The sequence below is a fragment of the Marmota monax genome, unplaced genomic scaffold (assembly GCF_021218885.2).
Source record: "Marmota monax isolate L192 unplaced genomic scaffold, Marmota_monax_Labrador192_F-V1.1 WCK01_AAM20220418_F8-fsc00081, whole genome shotgun sequence".
NCBI classification, from domain to species: Eukaryota; Metazoa; Chordata; class Mammalia; order Rodentia; family Sciuridae; genus Marmota; species Marmota monax.
In genome coordinates this window covers 4,342,994-4,356,029 of record NW_026695234.1, presented here as the reverse complement: position 1 = coordinate 4,356,029, position 13,036 = coordinate 4,342,994, and the positions used below count along the sequence as shown (strand labels likewise).

At 43.4% G+C, this 13,036-nt stretch overlaps 1 long non-coding RNA gene and 1 other non-coding gene across 2 annotated transcripts in view; one reads left to right on the top strand and one right to left on the bottom strand.

Annotated features, from left to right (window-relative positions):
* LOC131423956 (uncharacterized) overlaps positions 1-13,036 on the top strand; it is a 74,989-nt gene that overhangs the window by 48,116 nt on the left and 13,837 nt on the right. The gene's annotated exons all lie outside the window — the stretch shown is intronic.
* Positions 12,041-12,147, bottom strand: LOC124088970 (U6 spliceosomal RNA). The gene has a single exon (XR_006850540.1). It is a non-coding gene; the product is annotated as a U6 spliceosomal RNA (small nuclear RNA).

The window sequence follows — 13,036 nt, the reverse complement described above, 5'->3', positions numbered from 1 at the left end:
GAAGTCTATGTCCCCTCTTCCTGAATCTCCAGGGCTGGGACTGCTTCAGCTACTAGAGTATGGCAGAGTGATGCTGAGAGTCTTCTACATGTAGGTCTCAGAAGGTCATATAGCTTTGACCTAGTTTGCAGGAGTACTTTCTCCTGGAGCCAGCATGTAAAACATCTGCCTACCCTGTAGCTACCATGCATGGCTCCCAGCTGTTCCTGAGTAAGAAAACTGCTTAGCAGCTGGGACAAGGGCAACTTGTGTTATGTGGTGGTGGAACAATTGGCAAAAATATGATAGAAAATATGCCTGTTATGGTTTGGATATGGTTTGAGTGAGTCTCCTGAAAGTTTGTGTGCTAGATGCTTGGTACCCAGCATATCAAGATTTCGAGGTGGCAGGACTTTTAAGAGGTGAGGACTAGTGGAGCATAATTAGTTAAAGGGGTTCCACCCTCATGAATGGTTAGTGGGTCAGGTTTCCTGGGACTGGGTTAGTCTTAACTCACCATTGCTTCCTCTCTCACCACATGATCTCTCTCCTCTGCACTTCTGTCATGTGATGCCATCTACCACATTGTGACACAGCCACAAGACCCTCACCAGATATACTGGTGATATACTGGTATACTGACCAGATACCGTCACTAATCTTGGATCTGCAGCCTCCAAAAACTGTAAGCTAAATAAACCTGTTTTCTTTCTGAATTCCCAGCCTCACGTATTTTCTATAGCAACACAAAATGGATTGAGATAGCACCTGAAAAATCTGTGGACTTGGTTAAAGGAATCTAGAGATGAAATACTATTTGGGTGCTTATACCTGGCATGATAAAGTATAATAAAAGAGAGATGAGCTAAATGGGAAAAGAAAACCAGTTTGGAAAAGAAAACCAGTTCTCATTTCCAGTCTCTTCAGCAGGCAGTGAGGCAGTGGATTCTCAATGTAAGAACTGGCCTAAGCCAGGCTCAGTGACGCCTGCCTGAATCCCAGCAACTCAGGAGGCTGAGATAGGAGGATAGTGAGTTCAAAGCCAGCCTCAGCAAAAAGCGAGGTGCTAAGCAACTCAGTGAGATCAAACTGTTCTCACTGCTGTGTACAAAATAGGACTGGGGATGTGACTAAGTGGTTGAGTGCTCCTGAGTCTAATCCCCAGTACTAAAGAGAGAGAGAGAGAGAGAGAGAGAGAGAGAGAGAGAGAAAGAACTGGTCTAAAGAGAAAGGGTAAATCAAGGGTATGTCTGTAGAACCTTTGTTGAGATGCCAGGAAGATTTAAGTGATAATTAGTAGACCTTCTCAACTAAACAAAAGTGTTTCAAAGAATATTAAGGATATTGTTCCACAGCTGAAGTACTGTCTTCTTGAAATTAACCATGTATGTGGCATCTTGCCCACAAAGTGGACCCATAATATTCACAGAAAACCCATAAAATTTTAAGGAGTATTGTATTGGCAATAGCTCCAGCAGTTTGGACTGAAAGGTGCTGAGACAGTTCGAAATGAAAAAGAAGCCTCTGGGTCCCCAGCTTCCTCTGGGCAGGAAGCTGATCCATATACATATGGTTTTTTGCTTAGGGAAAAGACAGGCCTCTCAGAGGACAGGAGTGAGACTCTAAAGGGTGTAACTAAAAGCCTGGCAGAACCACACCCTCTTTAAGTAACACTCCCTGCCACTAGAGTAGTGGTGCTGATTACTTGGGCCTGACTGTGGTTCAGAATGCTTTGGCCCAGGTTTGCTAACGCCTCCCGTTTCTTCCCTTTTTACTGGAGCTCCTATTGGATGCAGCCTACTCTTGCTTCATCGTTGAACACCAGTCACATGGGGCAGATAACTTGTCTTAGTTCAGGGGTTTTTGAGTCAAGAGGAGGCACATCTGAGGAGTGTTCCCAAGAGGACTCAGCCACGTCCAGACCAGCTTCACATTATGAACTCCTGGACTTGGAGCCCGATGGCATAATGGGTAATATTACGGGTATTTTGGGAAGGGTGGGACATTTCACACGTAGGAGGGCTGCACCTCTGTAGGAGGAGAGGGTGGACGGTGTAGACTGCTACACTAAAGGCTCCACATCAACTCCACATCCACTGTGGGCTTGGCCATGGTGGGACTCCAGATAACATGATGGAAGTAGAGATCTCCCGAGTGCCAGCCCATTAGGACTTGCTTCCTGGAAACTGGCTGCCACGTGAGCCCCAGCTAGCCACATGGGCAGACATGAACTAGTGCACTAGCCCACAGCCCTGCCAGTTGCCAGATAGATTGCCAGGGAGACCTTCCAGGAAGCAGAGATGAGCTGTCCCAGCTGAGCTCTGAGCAAACTGCTGACCCCAGAATTGTGCCTTTGGTTCTTGGTTGGGGAAGTTTGTTAAACAGCAACAGATATCCAGGTAGGAGAGGAAAGGGAATTTAAGACAGAGGCGGCAAAAGGAGCAAAGTCGTGGAGAAAAAGTAAAGCCAAGTGGAAATAGGAAATGCAGTTCATTTGGGTTGAGAGGAGACCCCGGAAAAATGGGGAAGAGCCTGCGAGGAAGCCCTGTCTGTTTGGACTTGGTAATGGGGAGGCATGGAAGGTTTATGGGGAGGGTGTGAAATGGCCAGATAGACAGACCCTTCAGAACGGTGGCTCTGGGAGGAGGGGGCGGGCAACTGCAGGGCCAGTTGTACCTTCTGCCCGGGGGTGGGGGGGTTCTTTGGTCTTGCAGTCTGTTCAGATCAGAGGAGGGGAGGCAGGCAAGGTGGTTTCTGGGGAGGAAGATGGCACGATAGGCATGAAAAACTATTCCTTGAGGTCATGTCTGTCTTGGTTATTGTTGTCTCTGGGGTTGCCAGGTCCTGGCACAAAGTAGATTCTCAAGAAATATTTTTGAATGACTATAATAAGAAATGAGAGCAAACCAGTGTTGTAGGTGCTGCATATGAGGCAAAAAGCAGGGACTTTGAAGGAGAGTTTGGGGGAAAAAATGGGTGATTTCTGGACAGGGGAAGAAAGGTGTTCCCAGTTGAGGGATGCTCAGAAGCAAAGGGTTGGAGGTGTGCAGGGTGCCCGGGCTGTCCGGCTGTCGGGCTGTCGCAGTGCGCACACTGATCATGTGGCTGGAGTATGGGGTGGGGGAAGGAGAGGGCCTGAGATGCAAGTGGGGAGGGAGATGAACCAGTCACAAAAAACTGGATTTGCTGGGCGCTGTGGCACATGCCTGTAATCCCAGCAGCTCTGGAGGCTAAAGCAGGAGGATTGCACGTTCAAAGCCAGCCTCAGCAACTTAGCAAGGCCCGAAGCAACTCAGCAAGACCCTGTCTCTAAATAAAAAATAAAAAGGGCTGAGGATGTAGCTCAGTGATTAAGTGCCCCTGGGTTGAATCCCTGATACTAAAAAGAAAAAAAAAAAAAAAGACTAGATTTATCAGGCTGAAGAGCTTAGACTATCCAGGTAGCAGTGGGGAGCCACGCAGGGCCCTAAAGAAGTGGAGCTGTATGAGGAAGTATTTGGGGGCAACAGGGTGCAGTTGGAGGGATTCATAGGAGTAGATGCAGAGAAATCAGAGCCCAGGGCTGGAGCCCCGATGAAAGGGTGAGGGTCTGATGTGGGGCAGCCGCAGTAGAAGTGGAGATGAGGGGCGGAGGATGCATATCACCTCGGCACTCCCTGGCGCTTGGACCGTCAGCCATGCAGGCTCCCAGGTCTCTGGTGAGGCTGCTCTGAAAAGTGAAAAGAAAGAAGGCAGCTTTGGGGCAAAAGATCATGAATTCAGTGTCGGCGGTGTCGAGCTTGAGGGGCGTGTGGAGCAGAGGAGCGAGGTGGGTGTCTAGTGGTGGTCGCACAGTCGGTAATGAGCACCTGGAGCGCCTGTGTGGACCAGAAGAAAACAGGACGCAGGGCAAGTCCCCATATTCAAGGGAGTTTCAGCCAGCAGAAGAGTCTTTGAAGGAGTGGCCAGAGGGGTAGGACCCCAGAGAGGGACACCACATAAACAGGGGCACTTCAGTGAGGAAGTGGGGAGTGCTATGGTGTATTCAAGTGTACCCATCAGATCTGGCCATCAGGAGGTGTGGCAGTCTGGTGAGGATGGTTTCAGGAGAGGATGGGAGCTGAAGTCTGAGGTCATTGTTTCAAAATCATTTATTATAATTTCCTTATAATGTAGGTGTCATTTATTATTCATCGTATATTATTATGAATAATATATCATAACATTACAATAAATAATAAATTATTATTCCTCTTATTATAAATTTATTATTATTTGGAAATGGCAAGGCCAACAGATGAGAGGTGGCCACCACTGAAAAATAATGTGTTATGCTCACAAATCTCCAGAGGAGGCGCATGCCTCCCCAGGGGGAAGCAACAGACACCAGAGGAGGAGACTGGGGGCCAGAGCCTTCTTATGGTCTCTGGGGAAGAAGTGAGCAAGGCATTGTGGACAAGTTTGGGGTCAGCTCGCGACTAAAACACTCAGGGTCACTCGAGGGGAACTGGGCTGCACGAAATAACCACACAAGAGACAGAAATACCTTTTTTTGGGGAGGTTCTGTGGCAGCTCCTCTGACCTTAAGGGTCCACAGAGAGAGGAGAGAGAGAGAGAGAGCGCTGACCCCTTTTATTGAGGAGAAGCCATTCAAATGAGGCAAGGGGTCAGGTTTCAGGGGTTCAGAATAGCTTCCTGGTGTCTGCTGTCAGGTTGACTGATATCTAGGAAGGCCACACTCAAGGGCAGAGTAAGAGAAGGGGACACACAAAGGGCATTTCCATGGAACATTTTATCCCAAACAGGGCAAGGGGTAATATCACAAAGGAACAGGTGAGCACAGCTCGATCCCTGGGGCTGCAGGAATGCACGCCTACGCATGAAGACACTTTTATTACTCTCAAGGTTGGAGCTACCATCTTTGGCTACTTAAAAGCAGTGACAGTGCCTCAACTGATCAGGAGAGGAAAACGCTGGTCACAGGATGGGATGGCCTCCCACAGTCGGCTGGTCTGAATCACTTCAGTGGGCTCCGAGGCATAGGCATGGTCCCTGGCTGTCTGGTTGCTGGCCCTGAGGCGAGTAGGGTTGGTGATAATGGCCCTGAGGATGGAACCCCAAGAAAGGATGTGATTGGGGTATGGGCCCTGGATTAGTTGGGGTGGGAGTCTCCTGTTTAGGAACTGGCTAGTCCTGAGAGAGGCAGTCACCCCAGGTGGCAGGGCATCAGAACACAGAGACATGGCCAATGTGGTGGAGGATGGAGGAGGGGCAGGGGGACAGGATGAAGGTGTAAAGCAAAGAGGAACCTTGTCCAGGAAGGGCTGCTGGTGGAGGCCCCTGGGCCCCTTCTCCTGTCAGGGGTGCTTGGGCTGGGGAGGTGGGTTGCTGGCTACCACAGTGCAGGAACTGAGAGAGTCACATGGGAGGCCGAGACCTGCTTCTGGTGAGATCTTCTGTGGGCCCGTCTGCTGGGCTGCAGCTCCTGGCAAAGATCCTCGACAACATGCTCTGGGAGGCTGCCTGGACCATCAGCCTCAACCTCAGGGTTTTGATTCGGCTGAGCTCAGCTGTTCTCAGTCTGCATGAAGCTGGGGAGGGCCAGGAAGGGCTGCCCAGGGGTGAGAACAGCTGCCCAAGTCCTGACTCAGTCTCTCCCGTTAAAGGAAAAAAAATTAGTAGTTTTTTTTGGAAGGGATAACTATGCCCAGGAATGAATAAGACTCATCCTTGTGGAATGTGAGCAGAGTAACAAATTTTTTTTTTTAAAAATTGCTTTTGGGGAAAAAATACAGGTCTGTCCGAAGCCATTTCCACCTCCACTTTCCACAGTCAGGGTCCATCTCTGCAAAACCTCTTTATAAGCAAGCCGCTCTCCTCCTGATCTACTCGCTCACCAGATCCCTAACTTCTTGGGAAGAGGTGGAGCCTTTCCCAGCACCCCTTGCCAGCTGGCTTCAGCCAGTAGCAGCAGCAGGCAAATACAGCATCGGGCAGCTCCTCTGGCTGCTGTGCCAAAGTGAGGGCCAGGCAAATTTCAGACGGGAGGAGGAGAAAAACCCGAAGTATTTTCTTTATGTTGGAGGCATTTCTGCTGCTCATGGGAAGGAAGAATAATGCTAATGGGTCTTTTTCCCCCAAAGTGCACTGTGTAGGAGAGTATATAATTTTAATTTATCTGAGTGAGCGCATGAGGAATAGCCCATGAGTCCACATGATGGTGAGTGTGTGTGTGTGTGTGTGTGTAGGGGGGGAGGGGTGGGAGGAGATGACGTGTTTGGGATGGGGAGGGTCAGTGGTCAGACTCTTTGTTCACGCAGGTATACCCTCAGCCCTGGACACCTACCTCTCTCTTCAGTTCACCCAGGCAGATCTCTGTCCTGTACTGGAGGAAGGGACAGACCAGGAGTGAGTGACTCCAAGCATGAAATCTTCCTCAGCTAAAATCCTGGGAGCCATCCTTCCTCATCTTCACCTACTTATCCATTTACTCATCCTAGTTTGGGTTCTGTCTGGAAAATGAGCTTTGGAGTCTTTCCAACTTAACTGACACGGCTCTGGCTGTGTAGCCTTCCTTCCCTTCCTCCCTTTTCTCCTCCCCGCCCCTCCCTCCTTCCTTCCCTCCTTCCTTCCTTCCTTCCTTCCTTCCTTCCTTCCTTCCTTTCTCCTTTTCTTTCCTTGATATTGAGAATTGATCCCAGGGGCTACATCCAGCCCTTTTCATGTTTTAATTTTGAGACAGGTTTTTGCTGAGTTGCCAAGGCTGGCCTCAAACATGTGATTCTCCTGCCTCAGCCTCCCAAGTTGCTGGTGTTACAGGTTCGCTCATCTTCTTTCTTGCCTGGACTATTGCAGTAGCCTGCCAGATGTCATTCTGCTCTAGTCTCTTCTTCCACATCGCTACCAGAGTAACTTTTTTCCTAAACCACTTTTTTTTTTTTTAATTTTAAATTAAGCTGGGTATGGTGCCTGCCTATAGTTCCGTGTAGCTCCAGGTACTTGGGAGGCTGAGACAGGAGGATTGCCTGATCCTAGGTGTTCAAGACCAGACTGGGCAACATAGTAAGATCCTGCCAAAAAAAAAAATTTTTTTGTTCCAGGACCCCTATAAATACCAAAATCTGTGAATGCTAAAGTCTCTTACATAAAATGGTGTAGTATTTGTGTATAACCTATGTATATCTTCCTATATACTTTTAGGTCATCTCTAAATTACTTATACAACCTAATGCAATATAAATGCTTTGTAAATGATTGTTGGATTGTATTGTTTATAGAGTAATGACAAGAGAAAAGTCTGTATGTGTTTAGGACAGGCACAGTTTTTTCCCAAACATTTTCATTTGGAAGATAGTTGAATCCATGGACACAGAAGCTGTGAGGGCTGACTTGACTTAAAAAGGAGGGGATGGGAACAGAAAAGACAGTGGAATGAATTGGACATCACTTTCCTATGTCCACATGTGAATTAGTGGAACTCCACGTCATGTTCAACCACAAGAATGGGACCCTAATTAGAATAAGTTATACTCCATGTATGTATAATATACCGCTCTACTGTCATTTATACCTAAAAAGAACACATTTTTAAAAATTGTCATACATGCATGTGGTTCCAAATACAATGGTGTGAAAGAACATAGAGTTAAAAAGTAAAAATTTCAGCTCCCATTCTTTAACCATTACTAAAGTTGTTAGCAACTGTGTATCTTTCCAGAAATATTCCATGCATGTAACAGTGTTAGCAAATCCTGTTCTCTTCCTGGGGGCATGGGGAACACACTATTGTAGTCTGTTATACATTTTATTATATACCTTTACCTTTTTTTTTTTTTAACCAATGTCTCTTGTGGGTAGTGCTATATTAGGGCATATTAAATTGCTTTATTCTTTTATCGGTTGTATAATATTCCATTTATGGACCTATTACAATGTATTTAATCAGTCCTCTAGGTGTTTGACAAACTGTGTTCTTACAAAGCAATACTTCAATGAATGATTGGCACAAATGTAATTTTACACATTTGTTCTATTTGCAGGACCAATTTCTTAGAATTTGAATGTCTTTAAATAGTATTATTATTTTTTTAATATTTATTTTTTAGTTGTAGTTGAATACAATACTGTTATTTTATTTATTTATTTTATGTGGTGCTGAGGATCGAACCCAGCCGCCCACCCATGTCCTAGGGGAGCACTCTATTGCTGAGTCACAATAGTATTATTATTATAATGAGTTTTTTTGTTTTGTTTTGTTTTTAATGAAAATAGCAACAGTGGCTTGGGCCAGGAGTGTGGCTCAGTGAGAAAGTGCTTACTTAGCATGCACAAGGGCCTGGATCCAATCCCCGGCACCAAAAATATCCAAACAAACCCCCAAACCTTAGTGAGTTTATTTGGGTCATTTATTGTCTTTAAAAACTTATCCAAATGACATATTTTTGATTCTCCTTTGATTGTGATCTAGTTATACTTTCTAAACTATCAGCATGATCAGTGAAGCAGGTGTGAGTGTTTGAGAAGTACGCCTATCGAACTGGAAAGACTTTGCCAGTTAATGTTGAATGAATAAAGTGTTTGCATAATGCTATCTAGATCAGTATTTTTTTTATTGGATGTTCACAACATTACAAAGCTCATGACATATCATCTTTCTTACATTTGATTCAAGTGGGTTATGAACTCCCATTTTTACCCCAAATACAGATTGCAGAATCACATCGGTTACACATCCACGTTTTTACATAATGCCATATTAGTGACTGTTGTATTCTGCTACCTTTCCTATCCTCTACTATCCCCCCTCCCCTCCCCTCCCATCTTCTCTCTCTACCCCATTTGCTGTAATTCAATTCTCTCCCTTGTTTTTTTCCCCCTTTCCCCTCACAACCTCTTATATGTAATTTTGCATAACAATGAGGGTCTCCTTCCATTTCCATGCAATTTCCCTTCTCTCTCCCTTTCCCTCCCACCTCTGTTTAATGTTAATCTTTTCCTCATGCTCTTCCTCCCTGCTCTGTTCTTAATTGCTCTCATTATATCAAAGAAGACATTTGGCATTTGTTTTTTAGGGATTGGCTAGCTTCACTTAGCATAATCTGCTCTAATGCCATCCATTTCCCTGCAAATTCCATGATTTTGTCATTTTTTAGTGCTGCGTAATACTCCATTGTGTATAAATGCCACATTTTTTTTTATCCATTCATCTATTGAAGGGCATCTAGGTTGGTTCCACAGTCTAGCTATTGTGAATTGTGCTGCTATGAGCATCGATGTGGCGGTATCCCTATAGTACGCTCTTTTAAGGCCTTCAGGGAATAGTCCGAGAAGGGCGATAGCTGGGTCAAATGGTGGTTCCATTCCCAGCTTTCCCAGGAATCTCCATACTGCTTTCCAAATTGGCCGCACCAATTTGCAGTCCCACCAGCAATGTACAAGTGTACCCTTTTCCCCACATCCTCGCCAGCACTTGTTGTTGTTTGACTTCATAATGGCTGCCAATCTTACTGGAGTGAGATGGTATCTTAGGGTGGTTTTGATTTGCATTTCTCTGACTGCTAGAGATGGTGAGCATTTTTTCATGTACTTGTTGATTGATTGTATGTCCTCCTCTGAGAAGTGTCTGTTCAGGTCCTTGGCCCATTTGTTGATTGGGTTATTTGTTATCTTATTGTTTATTTTTTTGAGTTCTTTGTATACTCTGGATATTAGGGCTCTATCTGAAGTGTGAGGAGTAAAAATTTGTTCCCAGGATGTAGGCTCCCTATTTACCTCTCTTATTGTTTCTCTTGCTGAGAAAAAACTTTTTAGTTTAAGTAAGTCCCATTTGTTGATTCTAGTTATTAAGTCTTGTGCTATGGGTGTCCTATTAAGGAATTTGGAGCCCGACCCCACAATATGTAGATCGGAGCCAACTTTTTCTTCTATCAGACGCAGAGTCTCTGATTTGATATCAAGCTCTTTGATCCATTTTGAGTTAACTTTTGTGCATGGCAAGAGAAAGGGATCCAGTTTCATTTTGTTGCATATGGATTTCCAGTTTTCCCAGCACCAATTGCTGAATATGCTATCCTTCCTCCATTGCATGCTTTTAGCCCCTTTATCAAATATAAGAAAGTTGTAATTTTGTGGATTGGTCTCTGTGTCCTCTATTCTGTACCATTGGTCCACCCGCCTGTTTTGGTACCAGTACCATGCTGTTTTTGTTACTATTGCTCTGTAGTATAGTTTGAAATCTGGTATCGCTATACCTCCTGATTCACACTTCCTGCTTAGAATTGCTTTTGCTATTCTGGGTCTTTTGTTTTTCCATATGAATTTCATGATTGCTTTATCTATTTCTACAAGAAATGCCGTTGGGATTTTGATTGGCATTGCATTAAACCTATAGAGAACTTTGGGTAATATCGCCATTTTGATGATGTTAGTTCTTCCTATCCATGAACAGGGTATATTTTTCCATCTTCTAAGATCTTCTATTTCTCTCTTTAGGGTTCTGTAGTTTTCATTGTATAAATCTTTCACCTCTTTTGTTAGGTTGATTCCCAAGTATTTTATTTTTTTTGAGGATATTGTGAATGGGGTGGTTGTCCTCATTTCCATTTCAGAAGATTTGTCGCTGATATACAGGAATGCCTTTGATTTATGCATGTTGATTTTATATCCTGCCACTTTGCTGAATTCATTTATTAGCTCTAGTAGTTTCTTTGTAGACCCTTTTGGGTCTGTTAGATATAGTATCATATCATCCGCAAATAATGATAATTTAAGTTCTTCTTTTCCTATTTTTATGCCTTTAATTTCTTTTGTCTGTCTAATTGCTCTGGCTAGTATTTCGAGAACTAAATTGAATAGAAGTGGTGAGAGAGGGCATCCCTGTTTTGTTCCAGATTTTAGAGGGAATGCCTTCAGTTTTTCTCCATTTAGAATGATGCTAGCCTGAGGTTTAGCATATATAGCTTTTACAATGTTGAGGTAAGTTCCTGTTATCCCTAGTTTTTCTAGTGTTTTGAACACAAAGGGATGCTGTACTTTGTCGAATGCTTTTTCCGCATCTATCGAGATGATCATATGGTTCTTATTTTTAAGTCTATTGATGTGGTGAATAACATTTATTGATTTCCGTATATTGAACCAGCCTTGCATCCCAGGGATGAATCCTACTTGGTCATGGTGCACAATTTTTTTGATATGCTTTTGTATTCGATTCACCAGGATTTTATTGAGGATTTTTGCATCTAAGTTCATTAGAGATATTGGTCTGTAGTTTTCTTTCTTTGAAGTGTCTTTGTCTGGTTTTGGGATCAGGGTGATGTTGGCCTCATAGAATGAATTTGGAAGAGCTCCTTCTTTTTCTATTTCTTGAAATAACTTGAAAAGTATTGGTATTAATTCTTCTTTGAAGGTTTTGTAAAACTCCGCTGTATAGCCATCCGGTCCAGGGCTTTTCTTGGTTGGTAGTCTTTTGATGGCTTCTTCTGTTTCCTCCTTTGTTATTGGTCTGTTTAAATTGTGTATATCTTCCTGACTCAATCTGGGCAAATCATATGACTTAAGAAATTTATCGATATCTTCACTATCTTCTATTTTATTGGAATATAGGGTTTCAAAATAATTTCTAATTATTTTCTGTATTTCTGTAGTGTCCGTTGTGATATTGCCTTTTTCATCCCGTATGTTAGTAATTAGAGTTCTCTCTCTTCTTCTCTTCGTTAGCATGGCTAAGGGTCTGTTGATCTTATTTATTTTTTCGAAGAACCAACTTTTAGTTTTATCAATTTTTTCAACGGTTTCTTTTGTTTCTATTTCATTAATTTCAGCTCTGATTTTAATTATTTCTTGTCTTCTACTACATTTGCTGTTGTTTTGCTCTTCCTTTTCTAGGGTTTTGAGATGAAGTGTGAGCTCATTTATTTGTTGGTTTTTTCTTTTTTTGAGGAATGAACTCCAGGCAATGAATTTCCCTCTTAAAACTGCTTTCATTGTGTCCCATAGATTCTGATATGTTGTGTCTGTATTGTCATTTATCTCTAAGAATTTTTTGATTTCCTCCTTTATGTCTTCTGTAACCCATTGATCATTAAAAAATATGGAACGCTTCACGAATTTGCGTGTCATCCTTGTGCAGGGACCATGCTAGTCTTCTCTGTATCGTTCCAATTTTAGTATATGTGCTGCCGAAGCGAGCACTAGATCAGTATTTAATACAGTAGCCATTAACCACATGTGATTATTTAAATAAATTTAAATGTAAACTAATTAAAATTAGAAATTCAGGGACCTAGACACACTAGCTATATTTTAAATGCTCAATCGGCAGTTGTGGCTAACGGCACAGTATAGATAGGGGGGATATATGACATTTCCATCAGAAATTTCTTTTGGACAGTGTTGTCTCGAAATGATTCCATTTAAATATAAAGCATAAATTAGGTGTGGTGGCGTACACCTGTAATCCCAGAAGCCTGGGAGGCTGGGGCAGGAGAGTCACAAGTTTGAGGCCAGCCTCAGCAACTTAGTGAGGCTCTGTCTGTTCCATGGTAGAGCCTCTGGGTTCAGTTGGTGCCTAAAACATAAAAACAAAACAAAACCCCAACTTATTCCCATTGAACACTTACTTTCTATTCTCCCTGCCTCCAGCCCCTGGCAAGGATCCGATCCATCAGTGTTTTGTCTCTAGGGATTTACCTATTCTGTTTATTCCATGTAAATGGAATCACCTTTTGCCTCTACTTTTTTAGTGCAGCATAATGTCTTCAGGGTTTATCCATTTGTGGCATGCATCAGCACCCCATTCCTTTTTATGGCTGAGTAATAGTCCATTGTGTGCACATAGTGCATTCCATTTACTCATCGGTCAATAGACATTTGAGTTGTTTCTATTTTGACTATTGTGAATAGTGCTTCTGTGAACCTTCAGTACAACTGCTTGTTTGATTAGCTGTTTACAATTCTTTTGGCCTCAGCCTCCTGAGTAGCTGAGGTTACAGGTCTGTGCCACCATGCCCAGCTTCTTCTAAAAGTTTTAGAGTCTTAGCTCTTACATTTAGGTTGTTGACCCATTTATTTATTTATTTAT